Source organism: Heptranchias perlo, chromosome 26 (assembly GCF_035084215.1).
Source record: "Heptranchias perlo isolate sHepPer1 chromosome 26, sHepPer1.hap1, whole genome shotgun sequence".
NCBI classification, from domain to species: Eukaryota; Metazoa; Chordata; class Chondrichthyes; order Hexanchiformes; family Hexanchidae; genus Heptranchias; species Heptranchias perlo.
In genome coordinates, this window is record NC_090350.1 from 30,438,696 (window position 1) to 30,463,115 (window position 24,420).

At 39.0% G+C, this 24,420-nt stretch overlaps 1 protein-coding gene across 7 annotated transcripts in view; it reads left to right on the forward strand.

Moving 5' to 3' along the window:
* ahdc1 (AT hook, DNA binding motif, containing 1) overlaps positions 1–24,420 on the forward strand; it is a 127,352-nt gene that overhangs the window by 77,931 nt on the left and 25,001 nt on the right. For all 7 annotated transcript variants that reach the window (XR_010967308.1, XR_010967309.1, XR_010967307.1 and 4 more), the window contains exons 2-3: positions 11,130–11,228; positions 15,466–15,503. The gene's annotated coding sequence lies outside the window, so the exon portion shown is untranslated. The remainder of the gene's footprint in view (positions 1–11,129; positions 11,229–15,465; positions 15,504–24,420) is intronic.

The window sequence follows — 24,420 nt, forward strand, 5'->3', positions numbered from 1 at the left end:
AGTTTCTTCATCCGAGCATAAAACAGGCTTTAAAGTTTATTATTACCATTAGTAGACACATGGTTTAAATCATAACCACATTCTGATACAGCTAGCCTGTCGTGAGGACTGAGTAGCATAGTGGTTTGCACTGTTAGTTCTACAGTGGGACCTGGACTCTGTCTCCTCCCAATGCCATCAAGGTGCTTCCCAAAATGAGTTTGAATGGTCACAGGCCAGTTTCTAGAGCATATCAGTTCACAGCACAAAGCTTCTCCAACTTTGGACCCAAATTTTCAGTCTTACTCAGAGTGATGGCTGGTGTGGAAAATGAATTACACTGGCACTTGAGGCAGTTGCTCTTCTGAGTTGAGATTAAGACACATTGGAGCAGAGAACAGTGAGCTTAACACAATATCTGGCCTATGCCACATTTGACAGACACTGGGTGGAAAAAGGAGATAACTATTCCATTACCAATTCTGATGGCCTTCATTTGATGACCAAACAGTAAGGGAAGTTCTCTGTTTCAATTCTCAGATTAAATCATAACCACATTTCTCCATAAAAAAGCTTATAATTTCACCAAATGCTCCATTCCACATTGTAATGGATCCAGTATCAAGCTGTGGAGGTTCAAAATCATTTTTTAAAAAATGATATTTGTGGGGTTTTTTTTAGTTATTCTTGAAAGCACATTTTTGATTTAAATCTATACAGACCAATCTGAAATTTTTTTTGAAAAGTTTTTGTTTCTGTGCAGTCCTATTCGAGAGTGAGTTGTCACGACAATTATTTGTGGGCTCGCAACGAGCTGGGGCAGTCGGCTAGCTAAACCAGCTCTAGGAATGCGAGCTTTTACCCCGCATTAGTGCCTAAGCTTCCAGCCAATTGCACCTCTTGCTTGATTAATTTGATACCAGCAAGAGTTAATACCTGGTATACTGCATCTTATTAGCATATTTGGCACTCAGTTTAAGCAATGTTGTCTTGGATTTTTAAAAATGTTTTTTTGTTATTTAAACCAAATGTACATTGTAAGTTCTTTGAAGCAACGGGGGAAGGGTTACCCTGTTCATCATGGACTCAGCATGTCAGAGAGATCAGCTCGTGTAGAAAACAGCCTGTGTATACAGATTAATGCATCATAACTCATTGTCACACATGAATGCATCGGTGTGTGTCATTATTATTAGGTCACTGAAAGGAGGAAGGTGTTGGGTGGGGGGGGTGGGTGGGTTGAGGAGGAGGAGGCGGCAAGTATGGTTCTTTGCTGAAATGGCTCTTTTTGAAGGTGGGGAGAATGTTGGGAAGACTGCAGAAACTGAACACGCAGCTGTGAATCTCCACTGTGCCCAAAGCAAAAAAGAAAAGCGTGTGCAGTTTTTGGAATGCATTACAACATTTTTGCAGCAAACGACTGTAGGCAGACAGCACATATGGCAGAGCAAGCATGAGCTGCGAGCTGAATTATTTATTCATGTTGGATTGTATTTTATTGTAGTCTATGTGGAGAATTGGGTGGAAAAGGAAAAAAAAAGGGACTGGTTCAGTCTGTTTAATGCTGAAGCCTTAATAGAATACAGATGTCACCTAAACATTGTGCTGTATGTACTTTGCCCACAGTATAATAGAAAGATTAGAATTAAAATAATGTCACGGTGTACAAAAAGACTAAGCTCAGCTTACTGTAATTATATTTTGGATTATTTTAACGGTGGTGAATTTTTATTTAATATTAACAATCATTCTATTTTCATCCCCTCCCATAAAAGTAGGAATAAAGGAGTTGAATTGGAAGAATTATATTTTTCAATTTAAGAGCCTTTGCCAGTCTTATTTGCCAGCTCCTCCATTGTAATTTGTGAAAATTAAGGCTAATGCCATCCTTAAGCCATTGTAGTTTGCCATGGTTACAGTCAAACCTTTATAGGAACACATATTTAGGACTGATAGAAACTGTGACTATTTGCAGGCATGCACTAATGTTGCTGCCTTTCAAAGTTGCTATTGATCCTTAAATTGAGTTTTTGCAAACACAATAAAAACAAAAACACAATAGCTTGATGAGTAACCAAATGGTGTGGAGTGGTACTCAACCAACCAGAACAGAAAGGTCTCTGGTTTGATCCCTGGCATGTGCTGAGTTACCTAGGGCACGGGGGGCAGGAGGCAACAACTTTTCAGAAAACCTGGAATGGGAAGGGGAAAATTACCCAGGCTTCCCATCTCTTGATTGCTTTCTAGTGATTCTTGCTAAAGAAAAATGGGCAGGGTTAGGGTCAGCTGTGATATGTCCTATAGCCAAATATTCTGCTGACATGCACTATAAAGGCATACATGTGAAGAATGGGCACTTAAATGAGCTAATGTCATCATTCGTGTTTTGTACCACAGCATCAGTCATCACCCTCAGAGATCATTGAGGAAGCCATTTGGTATCTCTGCAAAGTTTTATTAATGAACTCTTCAGTAATTCATTTTTACATTAGTACAGGAATTTTGAATGTAAACTGTATATCTCAGTCTATTGAAATAATATCACTAAACAGAACTAGGTGTTGTCTGGAAACTGTCCATGAATTTTTTTTTTAAATGTGCAATCCCTTGGCTACAACAGTTTTCCCGTGACATTTCCATGGTATAAGTGGGCTGTCAGATCGAATGTCGACCGAATTAGCAGCTCATGGCTTTGAGCATACTTCCAGGGGGCTGAGATGATGAGTGATGTCATCCTGTGATGACAGAGTGCCTTAGAGTTCGTTGCTCAAACTACGATTTTTTTTTAACTTTACACATTGACATTGAACTTGTGATGTTGAGTGATTTTGATGCACAGGTTTTTATATGAAAGAATCCTGAAGTTTGCAATGTTACATTCCCCTCCTAAATCCTGCCATACCCATTTACAAGTTGACCACTGTTATTGATTGAACCTGTCCCATTTTCACGAGGCATCTCATTTTATTACTTAAAAACATATTTTTTTCCCTGTACTGTCTCAGCTTTGCTTTCTTTCTGTATTGTTTTCCTTTTGCTTTCTAACCTTTCATGTATCTCTTTCCTTCACTCCATTGTCGTTTCCTAGTATGTTATTTTCCCTCTCTTGGCTCCGTTCCCTCTTCCTGTTTTCTTCCCCTTACAAGGGATCCTCGATACTTCAGGGCATCTGACTGCTATAAATTAAAAGATGTAATTCTAAAAAAGAAACACCGAACTCAGCTCAATTTAGGTAGGGTAGGAAGTAATCTCAGGAGTTGAAACAAGAGCTGGCAGGACAGATCAGGAATAAAGCATAATACTGACCCAATGGAGATTTTCTCAAAAGGGGCAGAAGCTAGCAAGCACATGGTGATAAACTGGATTCATACTTCTTTGTAAATAATGAATTGCCTGCTATTGGTTCTGAATTCATCCTGTTTATAATGAGAGATGGATTTGGTAACTGAATAACGTCATTGCATAAATCTTGCACACGTGCAATTGCTTTAAAATTGCAACTTTACCATTCTGTTAAATCATATTGGTGGCCTGCAAAGGTGGGATGAGAGCTTGGCTTGCCTCCCCACCAAGACGTGCTGTCAACAGTGACTATTATTGTCAATGGCACTTTGCCTCTGGAGGCCAAGAAGTAAACCCAGCTTCTGTGGCATGTACACGACCCCCAGTGCCAGCGCTGTACATGGGGATATTAGACTATGAAGTATATTGTACTGTGTGCCCCAGAATACAAGCCACTAAAAATAAAATCTCTGGCCATATTGTGTATCTCTCACAATGCCACCATTCCCTAGTGTAAATCATACCAGTATGCAAAATACTCAACAATAGTAGTCTGCCAAATAGTCATGAAGGTGTGACTGTGAAACAGAACTCTTTTAATTGTGTAACTAAACAAGAGATCCTTCGTGTTTGTTTATAGTGGATACTCTTTAAACTTGGCAAAAAAAAACTGCAAATGCAGGAAATCTGAAACATGAACCCGAAATGCCTTAAACACACATCAGCATCTTTTTAAAGAACAGACAAGTTATCATTTTAGGTGTAACTTTTCATCAGCGGTGATTTTGTGTTGAACAAGCTCGAGGAACAAGACCTCACCTTTATTTTGGACACTCTGCAGCCTTGTGGCCTTAACAGTGGGCCAGATTTTGTTGAAATAATAATGGTGTGAATTGCGAATCACCACAATTTGCACTGCTCCGCCATTAGCTTTGTGGAAACTGCATCTTGCGCTTAACCTCCCTGTGATTTTCGTGAAGTTGCTGCATTTGCACATTAATTGCCCATTAAACTCACTGCAGAAAGTTAAGTCTTGTAAATAACAACGTAAGTACCCTTTTAACGACATGTTAATTATTAATGACTGCCAATCAACTTCCCTTGCCCAGAAAGTAAACAATGTGGAGTCTCATTCCTTCAGGTTGTGAATTGTTATAGGAGATTTTTAAAAAGTCAAATTTTAAATTTTTTTTCCTTGCTTTTCCTTTCTCTTTTTTCTCTCTCTCTTAATCCAGTCTTTATTTCTCTCTCTTTATTTCTCTTTCTGTACCTGATTTGGCATTGAATTTACACACTCTAATTCACCCTCCTTCTCAATCTCATTGGTTAAGGATATATACCGTTTGTCCCATTGTTAACCAAGGTCCCAGATGCCCTATGTCCTCGCTGTGCCATTATCAGCTTGCACTTCCAGCAACTTTGTGGGCAAAAAATGTTAAAACCTAAACGTGCACGAATAAGTCCAACTTATTGGGCAAGCCGCAAGATGCCCTGCTCCAGCAAAATCTGGCCCATTAACTTTAATAGCCTCATATCTTTATAGCTTCCATTTTCTTTACAGCAGGAGATACTGACGATGTGGGATGGATGTGTTGATGGGAGGGGGACGTGGATTGGCACTTGGAGTGAGGGCCCTCGACTGGAACATCATGCTGGTGGAGAAGTCTGCAGCCCTTGGTGTCGGCCTGCATTTCTTCTCTTCAAGCCACTGGATCCTGCCCTTTTTGTCAGTTTCTCTTTTATTTTTAGACCTGACTTGCCCCTCATGGCTTCAGAGACCATCTTTGTTTCTCTCGTGTCTTTAATTTCTTTTTTTTAAATCTTCTTCCCATCCTCTTGTGTTACTAGCATCTGAGCCATTTAATCATCTCCTGTTTTTCTTTTAAGCAATTAACACTCATTCCTCCCGTTTTTCACCATATGCGTGCTTTTCTTTTCCTTTCCCTTTCCCTTTGTTCTGATCCGATTTAAATAATTTTTTTCAGCCCTAATGCAGGGTTGCACCCAGAATGTTAACTTCTGTATTTTTTCCACAAGTGGTCACTGGCTGACTGTGTGTTTCCAACACTTTCAGCTTTTGTTTCTGTAAACTATGCGTTTTTTTAAAAACAACTTATATTCTTCTTTGTTTGACATGTTACAGAGGAACTTTTGAAATACTTTCATCGCCATGGGTCATAAAATTCTTTTATTTATATCATTATTTGCACATTCAATGCAAAACACAATACAATTGTTTGAGTCGCTCAGAAACTATGACTGCAAATTCGCATGATTTATAATTTTTAAAAAATCTTGAATGGTTTGCACAATGTTATAAAAAAAAATCTGGGAGTAAACTAAAGGCTGTAACCCAATCTCAGGCTTCAGATATTGTTCATAAACTGCTAGACCTTCGCTGTCCTAGTTTATGACATTATCTGAATGTCTCGATTGGGTTACAGCCCTTAAATTGCTTCTAGGTATCTGTTATTCTTTCTGTAATCATCAAAACATTGGCTTTATGACAGGTGATGGCTTCAGGATACGTACAGCTGCACTATACATTACCTGCTTAATCCATTCTGGCATAAAGCTATATTTGGGTCCTAACAAAATGGCTTTTAAGACCATTTGCAGTTAAAAGTACTATATATGTTGATTACCTCCTTGTTAATTTTGTGTGAATATTTCATTGTGTTACACTGAAATATTGAAGTACGTATGATAGTCTCTGTTTGCTTTGCAAAGATTCCAGATTATGGTGTCCGATTGAAAAATCATTTTGCCAAAGGCTCCTCCCCATCTGCTAAGGTTGCTGTTGCCATTGCAACAAAGAACACATCACTGTTCTTCTGCCACCACCATCGCAGACTGCTTCGTAGTACCACGTGCAACGGCTCTTTCAGTCAGACAAATAATAAATTAAACAAATTCAGAATTTGAGAGAGTTTGAATTTGGTTTAAGAGGATTTGAACTTTAAATGAATATTTCTCTGTAATTGACCTCTCAAGTACTTACAGTTAATGCAGCAATTTGGAAGTAAATTCCGAGCGTAATTTAGCAATGTCCTCTTATTGTAGGGACTGCAGCATTTGTAGCCGGAAGACAGTTTACCCATTGCAAAGCAAGGCAACAGCAGTTTCCTCAGTCCTGATCTGCGATTGACACAATTGTCACGAGATCCTATCCCAGCCATTGCACATTTTCCAGTTTTTGTCAGGAAGGCCTCCAAAGGAAGATGTTATTTGAATTATTCATGAATTAGGGGTGCACTACTTTAAACATAATCTATTATTTTTAAACAAAGTAAGTGCAAACCTTTATTAGGAATCTTACAACACCAGGTTATAGTCCAACAATTTTATTTTAAAATCACAAGCTTTCGGAGATTATCTCCTTCGTCAGGTCAGTCACTACTCACCTGACGAAGGAGATAATCTCCGAAAGCTTGTGATTTTAAAATAAAATTGTTGGACTATAACCTGGTGTTGTAAGATTCTCTACATTTGTCCACCCCAGTCCATCACCAGCATCTCCACATCAAACCTTTATTGATAGCCCTTCACAAATGTCTGTTGAGTGGAATATTCAGTTCTTTCAAACGCAGCCTTTCCCCCACAAATTGCAGACCACTTGAAATATATGTATTCCAATAACCTCCCTTAATATAAGGAATCTTACAACACCAGGTTATAGTCCAACTGGACTATAACCTGGTGTTGTAAGATTCCTTACATTTGTCAACCCCAGTCCATCACCGGCATCTCCACATCATTCCTTAATATATACATGTGGAGTATTTTGTATTCATTACCTTTGCTCTGAAAATTACACTGGACTCCTTTTGAAAGATTATCGGCAGTTATTACACACTTCTGTGGTAGTCCAATATTTCCTATGATTCTTTAACATAGATCATTTTCAAAACTGCGTGTGAGTATGAGATATACGTGTTATTACTTCGGTTTTAAAAAATTACTTAAAAGTAAATCAGGGATAGAGTCAGGTTTTCTGAAATGGAGGGTGGGTGCAGATACTTGCTTTAGCAGAGCTGGAGAAATGACGACTCCATATTCCTCCCCTCCCATCCAGCACTGCTCCTGAGTTTACTCTCCAGACTTTTCTAGTGAGACCTGTGCCTCCTGTATCTCCATGTGGTGCCAATAAGATAATTGATTCACTGTGTCTGGGTGTAGCCAGTCTATGTGCCTTTCTGGCCCTGCAGCCTTTGTCTTCATGATTAAACAGTGCTAATGTCTGCATGTGCTAAACATAAATCCCTTATATTAAAAAAAAGCAGAGAAAGTTTCTGTAAATCTAGGTGGCAAAAGGGAGTTTTGTTTCACTTTATAGATGACTCAGTTCTTTTTAACGTTCTGTGACAGTGATTGCTGCAAGACTTTTTAGATAGGAACAGAATTTATTTTCCGTTAAACAAACAGCAAGGGGAAGGGATTTTGGAGCAGTTCCGTTGTGGCATATAACAAAATTAATAAGATGTTCACTATCTTTTCATCTTTTATTATTTGTGATTTTTGCACATGAATTACATGATCTTGGATCTTGAAGTGGAGCTGGAACAAACAGCCCTTTTTTGTTCAGGTAGAAGCTCAGAAGCTGCAGGCGTGAAATGAAGAAACTTCGAACCCTGGCTCACGATTTAGCCATCAAGGATTTAGTCAGCAGGGGAGGCAAAACTGTAGCTAGTTTTCTTTTTTGTCGGGGTGGGGGTGAGGTGAAGGGCGAAGGCAGGTAGGGAATGAGAGGAGCATAAAAAGAGCTTCAAAGCTGGATTTTTCTGCTTCAAACTCGAGTGGAACTAACAAAGCCTCGAGGCTTCAAGATTAAATTTTAAAGTTTACCATCAAACTACAAAACATGTTCTACCATGAACTGCAAAAAGTATTCCTTGCAAAAAAAATAAAACCAAGTCTCCTCTTCCTGTTCAAGAAAAAGGCAAAGGAAAAAAAATCCTGCCCGATATTCTCAAATGTGTATGGAATTACATACTCACAAGTCATGTACAGATATTAAACTATTAATGGACTCTTTTGTTCATGAACATGCAGTATGTTTGCCTACTTCGTACAAGCGAGCTAAGGTTTTGTGTGTATTGTGTGCTCTCTCTGTCATTTTCAGTAACATCAACTCACCCATGCTTTCAGCCAGCCAGTGGGGATTTGAGCTGTCCAATGGTATGCAGCATAGCATTACTGGCACTTCATGTCTTTCCCCTCCCTTGGAGGCTGGAGGACGAGAGGCCACCAATCATTACTGCTTCGAGCTCCCACATGTGATTGTGAGGAGACAGCAGTGAATTCTAATTCAGTAGCGCAAACTGATGCGCTAGGTCTCTAAATTATTGTAACAAGGAGCAGAAGAGCTGTGTGAATCACGCAATCGCCTATCTTGGGAACATCACAGCAGTATCACTGCTGTATCTGCGGTCAACATCTCCAGCCTCCGTATCACAGGGTTGTCATGATAGAATATTTTGACAGTACATTGATTGTTCACTGGGTACACAGTACCATAAATCTTTAAAAATTGCTGTTTGAATTTAACTTTCTCAGTTAAAAAGCCTTGTGGTCATTTTGACCTCTTTTCTGTTGATCTGTTACTGAATTGATCATTCAGAAGTTATACAGTACAGTGAAAAAATGGCATAAATGTGTGTGAGTGTGTGTGTATATATATATATATATATATAGTTAATAGATTCCTTCAGTTAAAGATCTTATAGAACTCTGAATGTTGTAGTACTCCTCAGAACCTTGTGATTGAATTATAGCCTTTTAACTCTTTCCCAAATGTTTGTTATTTTAAATAGGACATATTTTTCTGTGGTTTCTTGTTTGGCTATGCATCTTACACTGCTGCCACAGAGGTTTGCCATTCAGACTCCTATCTTTTATCAACTCACTTTGTTTTATGTTTGGCAAAACTATCAAGCCTGTAGAATAAACAGTGTAAGTGAGAGGTTGGTTGATGTTTTGGTTGAATGTGTATAGCAACGTGTGACCAATAATGTAATAACGAAGGGATGTCACCTGCGCACTGACATCTATAGGTTTCTGTGTTGCATTGCATGCTATATACTGGGGCTTAATCACAATTATGAAAGAAAGAAAGGCTTGCATTTATACAGCGTCTTTCACAGCCTCAGGATGTCCCAAAGCGCTTTACAGCCAATTAAGTACATTTTTGAAGTGCAGTCACTGTTGTAATGTAGGAAATGCAGCAGCCAATTTGCACACAGCAAGGCCCCACAAACAGCAATGTGATAATGCCAGATGATCTGTTTTAGTATTGCTGATTGAAGGATAAATATTGGCCAGGTCATCGGGGGAACTTCCCTGCTCTAATTCAAATAGTGCCGTGGGATCTTATATGTCCACCTGAAAGAGCAGACTGGGCCTCGGTTTCACGTCTCATCCAAAAGACGGCACCTCTGACAGTGCAGCACTCCATCAGTACTGCACTGGAGTGTCAGCCTAGATTTTGTGCTCAAGTCTCTGGAGTGGGACTTGAACCTACAACCTTCTGACTCAGAGGCAAGAGTGCTACCAACTGAGCCAGTACTGACACATATAATTTTTCTACTGTCTATGATCTATATGTAAACAGATTGCCTCAGAGAGCAAAAAATTGCAAGACAGAAATTTCATGGAGCCAATTTGGGGCTTTGAGTGTGGTGGTGTTGAAATTTGCTGTAATTTTCATCATGTGGTTTTGGAAGTGCTTCAAAGATGTGATATGGATCATAACTTTAAAACTATTGATAAACATTCTGAAAATTACAACAGGCTTCCAAACCAGTTGCTGTCTTCGCTGCTTTGAGTAGGCCCATGGAATTTTGTGTTTGCGCATGTATGTTGCAGACGAGCAGACTCCTTGAAGAGCTTGGAGCCGCAGTACTTTAAGTGAGTCATTGAAAAACAAATAATTAAGTGCGACTGTCTTAACCACATCCATTTTTGTTATACTCGTTTTAAGTGTTGATGCTCTTCCAATAATTGGCTAAGGGAACAAAATGTTTAACCCTCTCCCACCCGCTGCTTTTTGTGAAGACATGCAGTATTATGGCTCTCTGAGTATACAGTGAGCCCAGTATAGCACCACAATGCTGCAAACATCAAGTAAATCAAAGTGTCTAATTTTTAAATAACTCCATCACTCAGTTCTTTGTTATCAATAAATATTTTATTACAAATTGTAGTTGATTCATTATTTAGAAGGTATTTGATCCCAAAAAGCACCGTCACCCCCCCTCCCCCCAGTGTAAAATGGAGGAATCGTTAGGTGCCGAAGGAATGTGGTATAGACTGGCAGTCCATGCACTGTATTTGTGTGGTCTGTTTTAACCGTGTGTGCATTTTAATGTCTGTGTCTGAGGACAATAACAGGAAAATTGTGGTGTTTAAAATGCTGGCAGTGTTCAGAGTCTTAAATTAAAAGCATGCTGTACCTCTGGGAGACTGAGGGGGGAGGAGAGAAAGACAAGGCAAACTTAATTGTATAGTCTTTTCTGGTGTCTGGCTACAGATCATATAATAAGAATTACAAATGTATGTAGATATATGCATATGCATATATATATAAATAACTATATACATATATAATATATGTTTCCCTCTTTCTCTCCCTGGTTTGTGCAAACTGAAGGAACCTATAAATGTTCTTCAGCTGAAAAGTGGGACTGCAGTGCGATTCATTTGTTTACACTGCACACAGAATTTATATTTGTAAAGCACTGGTCTTTTATGCAAACGATTCAATGTGTTGAGTTTTTCTTTCTATTCTACAGAAAGGGCTTAAACAATGAACTACAGTTACAGAAAACTGGCCGTTCCCGTCTCTGTATCATATATACTTTTTTTTGCAGAATTCTCCTTCGTAATACAGCACTTAGAGCCAGATGGCTTCAAGCTTAATGAGCATCTTTTTGTGCCAGTTTTGAGAACAAATGGTACTGGGACTGAAGGTAATGAAACCTTTATTTTTACAATATCTTTGTTAATGGGCCTAGTTCATTATTATTGCATTGTCATGATGTGTCTGTAAAGAGGGTTTTGTCATTTAAAGATTGTTAGTAGGGTGCAAGGGGAAAAAGTGAATTGAGTTTAAAACCAGCACTACAGCATATAGACAAATAATGAATTTTGTTCTACATTTGGTGAGTGTGGCAATGCAGGAAATTGATCTCAGATGTCACACTGATGTGCTTCAAATTCATGCTTTTCTTCCCAAGTGTTTTTTAAGCCAAGCTCTGTGTGTGTGTGTGTGTGTGTGTGTGTGTGTGTGTGTGTGTGTTAGTTAATTTCCCTTTGTTTCTCCCTTGAGGGTCTCTCTGTATAGCCCCCTTTATCCAGGAGGATGGGCACTGTGGACGTTTTCATGAACACGGTTGCCAATTAATCTTCACGTTCAGTAAAAATTGGTCCCTGCAAAAAAAAATCTACCAGTCCTCTCTGCTCAATGGTATGTCATTCGTAAAGAAATAATAGTCAAGAAAGTGTCATTCAGCTGCTGTGGAGGATGGAGAGCATTTGTGATCGACCGTGCACCAGCGCAACATTGATGATAGACAAGATGTTCCAAGGCACAAAATGTTGCAGGGCAGGGATTTTTAACTTGCATAACAAATGGATCGGGAGAAGGTAATAGCAAATGAAGCAAGCTCGACAGCAGGGCCTGCATTCTGTGAAAATGTCTGCAATGTGTAGTGACAAGACTTACATAACAAGAACCACCTACAGTACACCAGAGGACAAAGAGAAATTGCATAAAACCTCAGTAATAAATGGATAAAACAGGAAAAAGCTAAAGTAACTGTGGCTATAGAGTACAACATTCAGTCTCCGGACTGTTTCCTGCTAGATTTTTTTTCCCGCAGGTTTTAAATGTAATCAACTGAGAAAAGGTTAGTAATACTTCTTGAGGTTTTGTTTATTTAGTAGGATTTCATATGTATTTTTTATATATAATATGAGTGTGTATATAATGGACCTGGAAATTTTTTAAAACACTAAATGTTGCTGTTTTTAAATAAGCCTTGTCTCAGTTGAGGTTTGTTTTTGTGTAGTTCAGTGTGGAAGTTGGAATCCTCTGCTCCACAAGACACTTGAAAATGTTGACTAATCTGTTTATGAAAGTGTGTGCATTAACCCTTTGAATGATGAATTTCCTTTGCAGCTTTTCAAATGCACAGCTTTTCCATCCTATACAACAGCTCAAATGTCAGTGCATGATAGTGTACAGTTATTTACAAGGTGGAAGCCCAGAACATATGTTTGTTTGCAATATTCAGTGAAAATAATCTAATGCTTTGTGTGCGTGTTGGGGAAAGGATGGGTTGACTTGTCGGGGGGCTTTCTTCTTGGTGTTTGTTGCAAAATTGCTCAAAAGCTTCAATTTTGTTCCTTTAGGAGTGTGGAAGCATTTATCAATCTTAATAAATGTATCAATCTAATTCCACATTATAAGCCACTTTAGGAATTTACAGCAAATTATCTTTGCAGAGGAAGCATTTAATTTTAGAGCAGGTGCACAGCATAATGTTTTCCACACAGAAGTAATCTTTAAAAAATAGAAAGATAATTCACAGATCATTTCAATTCTGATGAAGCTAAGCTCGTAAACCTTTTTGTGCTTTTTTTATATTAATGTGGCAGAGCTTTAACAATTTTAGAGACTAGAACAGAGCACCCAATGGCAGAAAGAAAGATACTCTGATAAATCAGGTATTGTACAGAGTTGTCAGCAGCATTGCTTAATGTTCTAGCATTGTTCAGACAAAACAATACAAGTTTAAGCCACCTCTCCGCTCTCTTTCTCCCCCCCCCCCCCCCACCAGGTTATCCCCGTTCAGTTTCCACGTTTAATAATTTGGGTATCTCAGGAGATTTTGTTACAGTGCTACTACTTTGGGGGGGATTATGGGCATTCTGGGAGATTTTGTAACGGTGGTGCTATTTTAAGGAGATTATGGCCGTAGCCCCTCAAAGCTACAATTAAAAACTGCCAGAATTCATCCATTTGGTGATGCTTAATAGCAAAAAGATTTCAGCTACTTCATTCATCTTTAGGCTTCATTTGACCTTGAGTTTCTTTGCTGTGATTTTTAAAAATGTTTGCGACTGAAATAATCCAACTGTTAAAATAAATAAGATTACAATGCTTTGTGCCAAGGTTGCAGTCTGGAAAGGTTCAAATAACCATGGCAACTGTCATTTCAATACCTATTGTTGCACTGTTTACCCTATGAAGTTTGAAGAAATATTTATTGTACTGGTTAAACAGATCCTACTGAGAATTATCTTAAAACATTACTGTTTTCTGTTGATATCATGACTGCACTCTTTTGGAGATGTATTAATACCTGTTGAATGACATATCTGTCAGCACTACTATTTCATGTTTTCAGTGTAGCAACCCCACATGTCTGTGGTATGATAATTATTGAGTAGTTGTTACTCAGTGTAACTCCCCAGACCACATTACCAGGCCCTGATTTGGCTCCTGCAAGACTTCGTCTCACTCTCAGCTTGCTTCGACCTCATCCACCCTAGCTCAACCCACTATTGGCTACACATTTTTGGTTAAACTCTTCAAAGCTATCAGAAAAGAAAAAATAACAGATTCTGCTTGCCCAGCCATACACAGTTTATTATGGGAAAACCAATATATAATTTTTTAGAACTATTCTGGATCGACTAGACATTTGTAAGGATAAATAATGAAAACCCACAGTTCTTCAGTTAAAAAATTATTTATGTCCCAAAGAATAAAAAGCAGCCATAAAGTCCAGCACTATCATCTTTTGGTCTTAACTCCAGAAGATTAAATCCAGTGACCGAATTCATCTGCACCACTGAATTTTTAGATTTGTCTGTACACTGTAATGATGCATTATTTGTTCTCCCTATTTGAGGGTCCAATCTCATCAAAAATGATAACACTCCTCAAATGTTCAGTTTCATTTGTTGTACTGGAATAGCTACTTCTATAAGTCCCGTACCTTAGTGCAGTAGTCACAGAACCACTATCAGGCTGTTCAGAATATGTGTGTTGTCATTAGAGGTGGAGGTTGTCATACTGCGTTGTAAGAAATATGCAGTTGTAAGGTATGAAGTTCCTTTAAAAGGAGCAGTGGTGAGCACTGGGTGATTATTGTATAAGGTAGCAGTAATATCTGGGTGTTAGTAACAAATTTCGAGGCTTTGTCTAATTGTTTGCTCACTTTGATATTCTTATCTCATGCAGCCATTCTGCAGTGATTGTTATTACCAATGTCTGCATGTGAAGGCAGTACTATATTAAAGTGGCAGCAAGATTAGAGGGAATGATTAGAGAAAGATGACATTAGGTGGTAAGAAAGTGGTTGAGGTTAAAATCATTTCTGGTGAGTTCAGAAATGTTTATTCAATGAGTAAATCATCAGGAATTGTAATTGATGGACTTTTTTTAAAAAAAAAAGCACTTTCCAAATACGCCAGAAGATGAAAAATTGCACCTAATTTTGTAGTTACTAAGTTATAAATTATGTAAAATTGTTTCCAGGAGATCTTACAGCTGGAGATTGTGGAGTAGGGGGAGCGGGGGAGGCAGGATTGGAGTTTCTTATTTTCTGCCGGTTGGAATCTGCTTGAAACCGTAAAATAATAAAGCCACTTGTGGACAGGTGATCATGCCTATCTTTTATTTGCTTAATAGAATAGTCTATCATGAAGTGCAGGAACAGGAATTTGCAAGATGTGTGATAACTTGTACTGTTAAGATTGAAGGATGATGGTGTTGGATGTTATAGCTGCTTTGCTGGGTTTTTTGTAGAATTTCTTTCCTGCGACATCAATAATGGATTTTTTTTTAACTGAACAAGTGAATTTTTTCCACTTTCCTCAATGGTTACCTGTGTACAACTCATGCTTACATTCACTGTGGCCATAATTAGTCACTTGGATCTTTTAAGAATGTTTGCTGTACTATTTTTGAAATTGTAGGTTCTTAGCATGGAGGATTTGCCTACTTGTCAGCCAGAGACACTAAAATTACACAATCTTCCAATGTAAAGCCATTGGCTTTTATTTAGATGCAATTTACCCACAAGATCAATGCAATAGGATAAATTTTATTTAGCTTTTGACTTGTATAGCGTCCTGAGATTTTAAACTTCTACATACTAAAACTATCTACCCTACATGTTTTTTTTCATTTCTTAGGAGTGTACTGAATAAGAGGAGCAATGTCACAGTTAAAGGTAAGTGTCTGTTCACTCTTTATGCAAGTCTTGAAGTGATGCTAATTTTCCTGATTTAGTTGTCCAGTGCCACATTGGGGTTTTCTTAACACTGGTAAATAAATTGAAGCTCTTTGTAATAGTTATTCATTTAGATATGCCAATTGATTTTAAATTGTAATTTGGAGCTCTGTACAGATTTTTTTTTAAAAAACTATTCAAATTGCAGTTTTATTTCATTAGAAGTCTCCTGACACCTGGGAGTCTCTATAAAATAACTTCTATGTTAACAACAAACAAAGGTGCTCATAGGCTAATTTCCAAGGATTTTAATCTAGGAACGTTCCCAAATCAGCCTTGCTGTTTAAATTGCTTTTTTTAAACTGACACAATCATGAAAATTGTGCTTAGTCTGATTGAGCAAATTTATTTACCACTGCTTTCATTTATCATGTGCTAGGCTTCTGATATGTTAGTGGTGAAATCAGACAAGAAATGTTCCTGATAAAGATGACAACCTAACATAGGTAGCTGTATTTGGCAAAATATTTGGTTGGATACCAAAATACAGATTGAGTGTTGATAGGACTGTATTTGGCATACTGTCAGTCATTCATTCACAAGTGTGTCACTATTAATGGTTTATTCAAGAAGTTTTAAAACAATTATACTTTATGGATGTTTATATTAAAAATACTGACATTTCCAGTAGGGAAGGAGGAACTTAGTATGTTGCAATTAAATATTCCCTTCTCTCTAAAAGAAAATTAATAAATAACTGAAAGGTTAGCTTCAAACAATTAAAGAAAATAAATCTTTTGATTGTCAGTTCTTTCTTCTGACAGTAATATTGCAACTGGGTTGGCATATCTGGTGATTATAGGTTTTAATCAGTGAGGGAATCTTAATTCCAGAATGAAAAATGGCCTTGTGACAAAGTGATGACTTGTGCAAAAGACTCAGGGAGCAAGATTGATACACATACATGCTCAGTCGCATTGGTGGACCATTAATAAAAATAAAATTAAGTAAAATCACATTGAAATTAATTTGGTGTCCCCTACATGATCAGCAGCCAGGCATGGTAGTCCTATTCATCTCTTAGGTCTCACTTTGTGCCTGCTATCAGATCAGCCTCAACTGACTGCTTCAAGGCACTATGAGCATAGTTGTGTGATGAGCACTCAGTCCTACCCAACCCACTCAGCCTTTCTGCCTGACCCTGGTTCCTACCCAAACTTTCTGCCTGATTGTAGCTCTCATGCTCCTTCTCTGGCTGACTTAGGTTGGGAACAAGCAGAGAACCTATGTCTCTCTTCTGCCCTCCCTGTCCTGTCCACAGAACTACTCCCAAGTCTATGGAAATTGAGAAAAGAAATGAGCCAGAGTAACTTAAACTCAGTAAATATTCTACAAATCTGGAGTGTAGTTCTGTTCTTTTCTTCACATTTCCCTAACGTAAGAGCAGCTCTGCCGTCAGGAACAGGGAATGGGGCGATAGGGGTTCCCGATTAGGGTTGGACGGAAATGCAGGGTGAAAGCTGTGTAAAGTAGCTGTTCACCATGAAATAATTTGCATTTTATCTGGAACGGGAATTAAAAAGCTGTTTTTTAAAAAAAAACACATTTAAAAAAGATCACACCATCACCACCAGCAATGGCGCAATGTATACATGCCGATCTATCTCTGCAACCAGCTTGTTCCAGTTACTTCATTTTAATTTTGCTTTCAAGCATGCCACACAGTAAGTAAGTCAGTCCAGATTATTGAGGGAATATATTACCAATGGGCAGCAGTTGCTCACTTTCAAAGTCTTGTGATGTGTTCCTTTTTAATTTGTTCAGCATATGATTTCAAGTCACAGTACAACTTGTGTGGCAAATACTACAAAGTGTTTTCACGCTCTTTGACATTGCATATCCGCACTTTACATTAAGAAACAACCCCCACCCCCATTATGAACAAAATTTAGACTCTGTTTATTAGGTATTGACTCCCCAGTGGCTTAATATATAAATAGGCTGCATGATGACGATGTGGGGCTGAGCCATCCACATCAGAAAAGGTCTAGTATTTGGTCAATGGCCTGTTTTGTGTTAGCAGAGCTCAGCCAGGACAGCAGTGGAAGTGCTACGATTGCCCTCATCCCTGGGCTAAAGAGAGGAAAAATCAGCCAGAGATTCTCATTTCTTATCATTGTCCACTGACTTCTGCTGAAAAGTGTGTGTAAATGGACGCTGAGTTTCTCTCAATCTCTGGTCCGATCTCACTCGCTACTGGCTGAGAACAGGGTCACTTGGGCTTGGCTGTGGTGCCCATCCATGTTTGAATGTCTGCCAGTATTTGCTTTCTAAACTCACAGATGAAAAGTGGTCCCTTGCGACTCATGCCCATGGAACTGTACCCCAGAATGAGCTTCAGCCTTCAGGAGAGGAAAGGAGAAAATTGAGATGAGGGGAAAAAAAATGTTCTATTAATTCCTAAATATTTTTCATTTTTAAATCATTTTATTTATTCATTGGATCAGCTGCTGTTAGTCATACTTAAATGATCAAGAAACTGAAAATAAAAAGGGCAAATGTTCCAGCATTTTAATGTTCACTTCATTTACAACTGTTGCATTCAGTAGAGTTTAATATAATTATAACATGTTACACATTATTTGATCAGTTTGATTTTTGTTTTTAACACAATGTTTAATTTACACAGATCAAATAATACTGGAAATAAACTATGTTTTCACAAGCACTTACATTTAAAGTGATTAAAAAATATATATTTGACCTCAAGCAACTCCTCTTGCATGTCAATGCAACATCCTAAACTTGACGCATTAAAATCAATTAAAGTCCCCTGTATCATCCTAAGTTAAATATCACATTATATAAATAAATATTTTGGCCAGGGTTTCGTTTGAGATGGCAATAGATAAGTTTTGTGGCAAGATGTGTATTCTTGTTCTTCTCTGACCCTCCATGCATTATTGGCAGTGGGATTAGCTGTACCAGTAGTAAGAGGGCGTGGGAGCAACCTGTAATCCTTCAGGCAGCAACCTGTAGTCCTTCAGGTAGCAGCAGTGAGGTTCAGTTTAAACATTGATGCTTCACAGACCTCTGTTTGGCAGCACTAATAATACCAGTTTGGTATTAGTATTGTGGACACAATATAGTACCATTTTTAGGAATAGTCTTCCCCCTTCCCACTACTATGGTTTTTGCCTGCAGTGTGTTTTCTCACCATCCCTTTTCTTGAGACTCTGTTTTTTGCTACTTGTTCTCAGGATGTGAGGAATGCTGGTAAGGCTGTATTTATTGCCCATCTCTAGTTGCTTGGAGAAGATGGTGGTATGCTACCGCCTTGAACTGCTGGTAACAATTGTTTTTACAGTGTTGTGGTTCCTAACCCATTTTGGAGGCACCTACATAATGTGGAACTGGAGTTGCATAAGGGCCAGACCTGTGCCATACGTTGTCCCCGGTGAAGAAGGCAAAAAGGCGATTTGCTAATGCTCCACCAATGCCCCTCTAAAACTGGCCACTAGAAGGCACACAGACAAGTGCCAGGCAATGACAATCTCCAACAAGAGAGAGTCTAACCACCTCCCCTTGACATTCAACGGCATTACCATCGCCGAATCCCCCACCATCAACATCCTGGGGGTCACCATTGACTAGAAACTTAACTGGACAGCCACGTAAATACTGTGGCTACAAGAGCAGGTCAGAGGCTGGGTATTCTGCGGCGAGTGACTCACCTCCTGACTCCCCAAAGCCTTTCCACCATCTACAAGGCACAAGTCAGGAGTGTGATGGAATACTCTGCACTTGCCTGGATGAGTGCAGCTCCAACAACACTCGAGAAGCTCGACACCATCCAGGACAAAGCAGCCCACTTGATTGGCACCCCATCCACCACCCGAAACATTCACTCACTTCACCACTGGAGCACTGTGGCTGCAGTGTGTACCATCCATGGGATGCACTGCAGCACCTCCCAAACCCGTGACCTCTACCACCTAAAAGGACAAGGGCAGCAGGCACAGGGGAACAACACCACCTGCAAGTTCCCCTCCAAGTCACACACCATCCCGACTTGGAAATATATCGCCGTTCCTTCATCGTTGCTGGGTCAAAATCCTGGAACTCCCTTCCTAACAGCACTGTGGGAGAACCTTCACCACACAGACTGCAGCGGTTCAAGAAGGCGGCTCACCACCACCTTCTTGAGAGCAATTAGGGATGGGCAATAAATGCCGGCCTCGCCAGCGACACCCATATCCCATGAACGAATAAAAAAAATAGCATGGGATGACTCTCACTTTGGACCCTCCACTGGGCACCTCCTTTTAACAGCATAGTGGAGAATGGGAGCTTGACGTGGAGGAGCGGGGACACAAACACATATCTTACCACACTGTGCCACTGGGAGCTAACAAATTATTTTTTAATGCCAAGCTAAATTAATTTGTTTTAAATTAATTTAAAATATGATTTCCCTTGTTAAAAAGTGTAGCTTTTTAAAGCACAACTAAATATTTTTTGAATTACTCAGATCTAAATATTCCACGTGTAAGAACCAAGGGTAAAGTACAACATTTAATTCTTCATAATTTAAAACAATCTAACATTTAATTGTTCTTAATTTAAAACAATCTGTATCTATTTGCTGTAAGATTAAAGGCGATTAAGCAGAATAAGATGGGTTGTCCTTCACTTCAGGTCTCTTTCACATGCTGCTGGTCTGTTACCTAGTTACCTGTGCACTTGACTCTTTCAATTTTTGCTTTAAAACACAAAAACCTTGTTCCTGCAAGGAGTGTATGACTCTCCCCTGTCTGTGTATTGTATAAACTCAATTCTCCCTAAGCCATCTTAGTCTTACTCCTCCAATGATCATCTCTGGTTGTATGTCTATTATGCTGTTTTTCATGATACCAGTAGTGAAGAAAGCTTAAAATTCTCTCATCAACTCATCTTCTAACCAGTTGGCTGTAAGTCTTGTGGCTACATGATACACGAGCTTGCCTACTATTTCTTAGAAGAGTTTCAGCTGTTCTTGATTTGACCCCCTAATTGAAGCATTTAATTATGCTAGAACTTTTTATTTCTTCTCTGTTGAGAGAGTACAGAAAAGATATGAGCAAAACAGCACATTTGACTTGCACTGTTACAGTTGTCCCTTCTGTTAGTTGACCATGGGGTGGCATTTAATGGCAAAACACAAAGCACTTTTTGCCTAAAAGATTCAATGTGTGAAGTTGCAAAAGGAGTACAAATATAAAGCTATCTAGGATTCTGGATAATAAGGGCTTCAAACGTTAATTCTACATTCAGTACAGTCATCTTAATGTGTAAATAGCAACCATGACAATAGAAAGTGTGAGTTCTGTACTTGATTGAAGAAATGGTCATAAAAATTATGAGAACAATGCAAAACAGATGTCATTATCCCTCTCCTTCCTGGCCTTACATTACCTATGATGTGGAGATGCCGGTGATGGACTGGGATGTACAAATGGTCACCTGACGAAGGAAAAAGCCCCCGAAAGCTTGTGATTTTCAAATAAAACTGTTGGACTATAACCTGGTGTTGTAAGATTCCTTACATTACCTAGTAAGGGGACTCCAGTGCCCTTCTGAGGACTTGAGAGTACAAATCATAATAGCTAACTTGTGCCAGCTGTCACTAGAAATTAATAGATTAAGTCTGATCCCAAATGATGCGTTATGTTTCACAATGAACAACCTTCATGTTGTTTTACAAAAAAGCAAAAAATTGCAAATTCTGGAAATCTGAAACAAAAACAGAAAATGCTGGAAAGACTCAGCAAGTCAGTCGGCATCTGTGGAGAGAACAGATGAGGTGTAGACCCTTCATCAGAAGTGACTTTGTTGCTTTTCTTGTTTGACCTTGAAGAGTAAAGATAGGGGTCCTATACACAACCCCAACTAGTTACTAGTTACAAGCAGACAGCTGCTCTGACCAGCTATTGGAGTCATACCAGAAGCCTCCAGAGCTTAGATTGAGATTGGGCCTTTAACTACAGGGTCGATTGTTTATAGCATTCAAAATATCTGAATGATGCATGAGCATTATTGGTATTCTTTTGCACTATTGTGGCATAAATTCCATGACCAAACTTCTGTTTTGTTTGGTAGAACTAACTACATATGTCAGCTTCATGACAGGAAGTAGATAATTGGGTGCTGGTGAACAATTTAGTTTTTCTTTAAGAAATGACAATTTTCTGCATTCCCAATACAGAAATATCTATTTGGGTCAAATAAAAGATTTGGAAGCTAAGTCACAACAGCCCATGATCAGACCACAATCCTTAGTAAGAAGTATGTTGCCTATTTGGTTCTATGTCCTTACGGTTCCTTCCCAAGGAGGACATGCTGAAAGTCACCCAAGGACACTTTTGTCCCCCTCTCTGCCACCCCTCCCCACACATGGAAGACATTATAGAAAGTGTAAAGCAGTCTTGGAGCCTTGTCATTTATTCATTGGAAAGATAAGAATTGCAATGTCCTGCAGTTAGATTTTATGTCACCTTCTACTGTTGAGTTGCACAGTAGACTTTATAGAATAATCAAAGGAGGGTTCTCAGCCCATCCCGAGAATAGACAAAACCAGACTTTCAAGGTTGGTGTGAATGCCTTGCAGGCATCCGTAACATCATTATTAAGCCTGATCAATCACCTAACGTTAACTCTTCAATCTAGTGACAATGCCTTGATGTGCTGTATTCATTTTACAAAGGCCAAGTTTGGAGTAGGATATTGAGGATTCAGAGAAGCTGGACGTACTGCTAAGAGCTGCATAATGCCATGAACACTTCAGCTTTGGCAGCTGAAGAATAAACAGTTGGATAGATGGCTACAGTTCTTGTTGTCTGGTCAAAACTGGGACCTCTTGTAAGAGGAAGATTAGCTATTTGGACCACAACATAAGAATATCATTTATTAATTCGAAGAGGTTCATCAGAACAGAAAGCCCGTACTGAGGTACTCCATTGCTTTGGCCCATCCTCAGTGAAGCTAACCGAGTCGAAGCGGGAGGAGGATTCTCTGTATTCCACAGCATGGTTTTCCAACAGAAGTAAATCACAGCCAATTGTGAAGTTTTGCTCTGCAATATCTCCACGCAGTACCAAAATGCCTCATAATGACATTATTTTGTATGGTCTGCTTTAACAAGGCAATCCTTGTCTAAGCTAAGTAGTTGGGTGGCCACTTGAAAGAATTCACGGAAAATAGCTATAAGTAATCTTTGATATTTGGGCTCTTATAGACGAGAAAATAAATATGCTGGGGATTGATCGCCACAATGGGTTCTGATCTCCATACTATAAAAAGAAATGGAGGTATTGGGGATGGTGCAAAAAAGATTCACAAGGATGATACCAGAACTGAGAGGATATACTTATCAGGAAAGGCTGAACAGGCTGGGGCTCTTTTCTCTAGAAAAGAGAAGGCTGAGGGGTGACCTGATAGAGGTCTTTAAGATAATGAAAGAGTTTGATAGGGTAGATGTGGAGAAAATGTTTCCACTTGTGGGGAAGTCCAAAACTAGAGGCCATAAATATATGATAGTCATTAGTGAATCCAATAGGGAATTCAGGAGATACTTCTTAACCCAAAGTGTGGTAAGAATGTGTAATGTGTAACATGCTACCACAAGGAGTAGTTGAGGCAAATAGCATAGATGCATTTAAGGGGAAGCTAGATAAGCACAAGAGAGAGAAAAGAATAGACGGGTATGCTAATGGAGTTAAATGAAGTAGAGAGGGAGGAGGCACGTGTGGAGCATAAATGTCCGCATGGACCAGTTGGGCTGAAAGGCCTGGATCTGTGCTGTAGATTCGATGTAACATTGTCCAAATTCTGGAATCTGGGATGTGAATCCATCCCAGACTGCTATTATGAAAGTCTCTCTCTGATGCTGTAAGATTCAACATGTAGTGAGTTTAGACCGTTGGAACTAAGTTCCTACTGGGCACATTCCACAGAATGCCTGAAACTACGTGCCATTTTTATTTTTTTTTAAATTACTTCACTTCCCACTTTTAATCCTCTTGTTATTTCCTCTAATACCAGAAAACATGAGAAATCGCACTTGGAGTAGAAATTGGAGAGTGAATGATGTAGATTAATGTCATGTAACTCCTAGTGGTTGTTTACAGCTGCCCGAGAGTAGGTCATCTGCCTGCTTTCTGGTATGAGGGGACATAACCACAGGATTAAAAATGGGGAGTGAAGCAAAGATTAGTTTAAGTGGCAGCTAGTTTCACATTTCAACAGGGAACTCCTCAGATAATTTGAGGGTCACAGGAGCTAATGTATAGTACCAGTACAAAGTACTTCCATTTCTGGCAGTGGCGGCCTGTTACGAGTAAAGGAAAAATCTTCATGTATGTCCTGTTTTGAGCAAATTGTTACTGTATACTGCAGTGAACCATCTTCGATCCCTTCAGGTGGTTTGGTCTCCTGACGATCCTGAGTTAGTTCATTCTCTGTATTTGACATGCGTAGTAGCTGAGTTTGAGACATAAGCTTTTAGAACATTTACTTTTCTGTCCACACTTCATATTTAGGCATGGTTATTCTCTTTGAAGGTAGAGCTACTGGCATTAGGTATCTTTATGATGAGTTATGCCAGACTTTCCATATCACCCAATTAGGTCCATTCTATCAAATGTCTCACAGATGCTCTCCCTTTTTGGAAAAGAGTTGAAGCCAGCCAGAAAACTAAGGGTAAATCAAGATAATGTGATGTTGGAAATCTTAACTGCAGAAGGATTGCTGGGCTGGAATGCAGACGTGAGAAATGTTGGCACACAGACTTACTGGACTTAGGATCAGTGTAAGTAAAATGAAAGTATTTCTAACACCTGGTAAAAGGCGGTATGTCCCCAAAACACAAGGATGTGTGGTA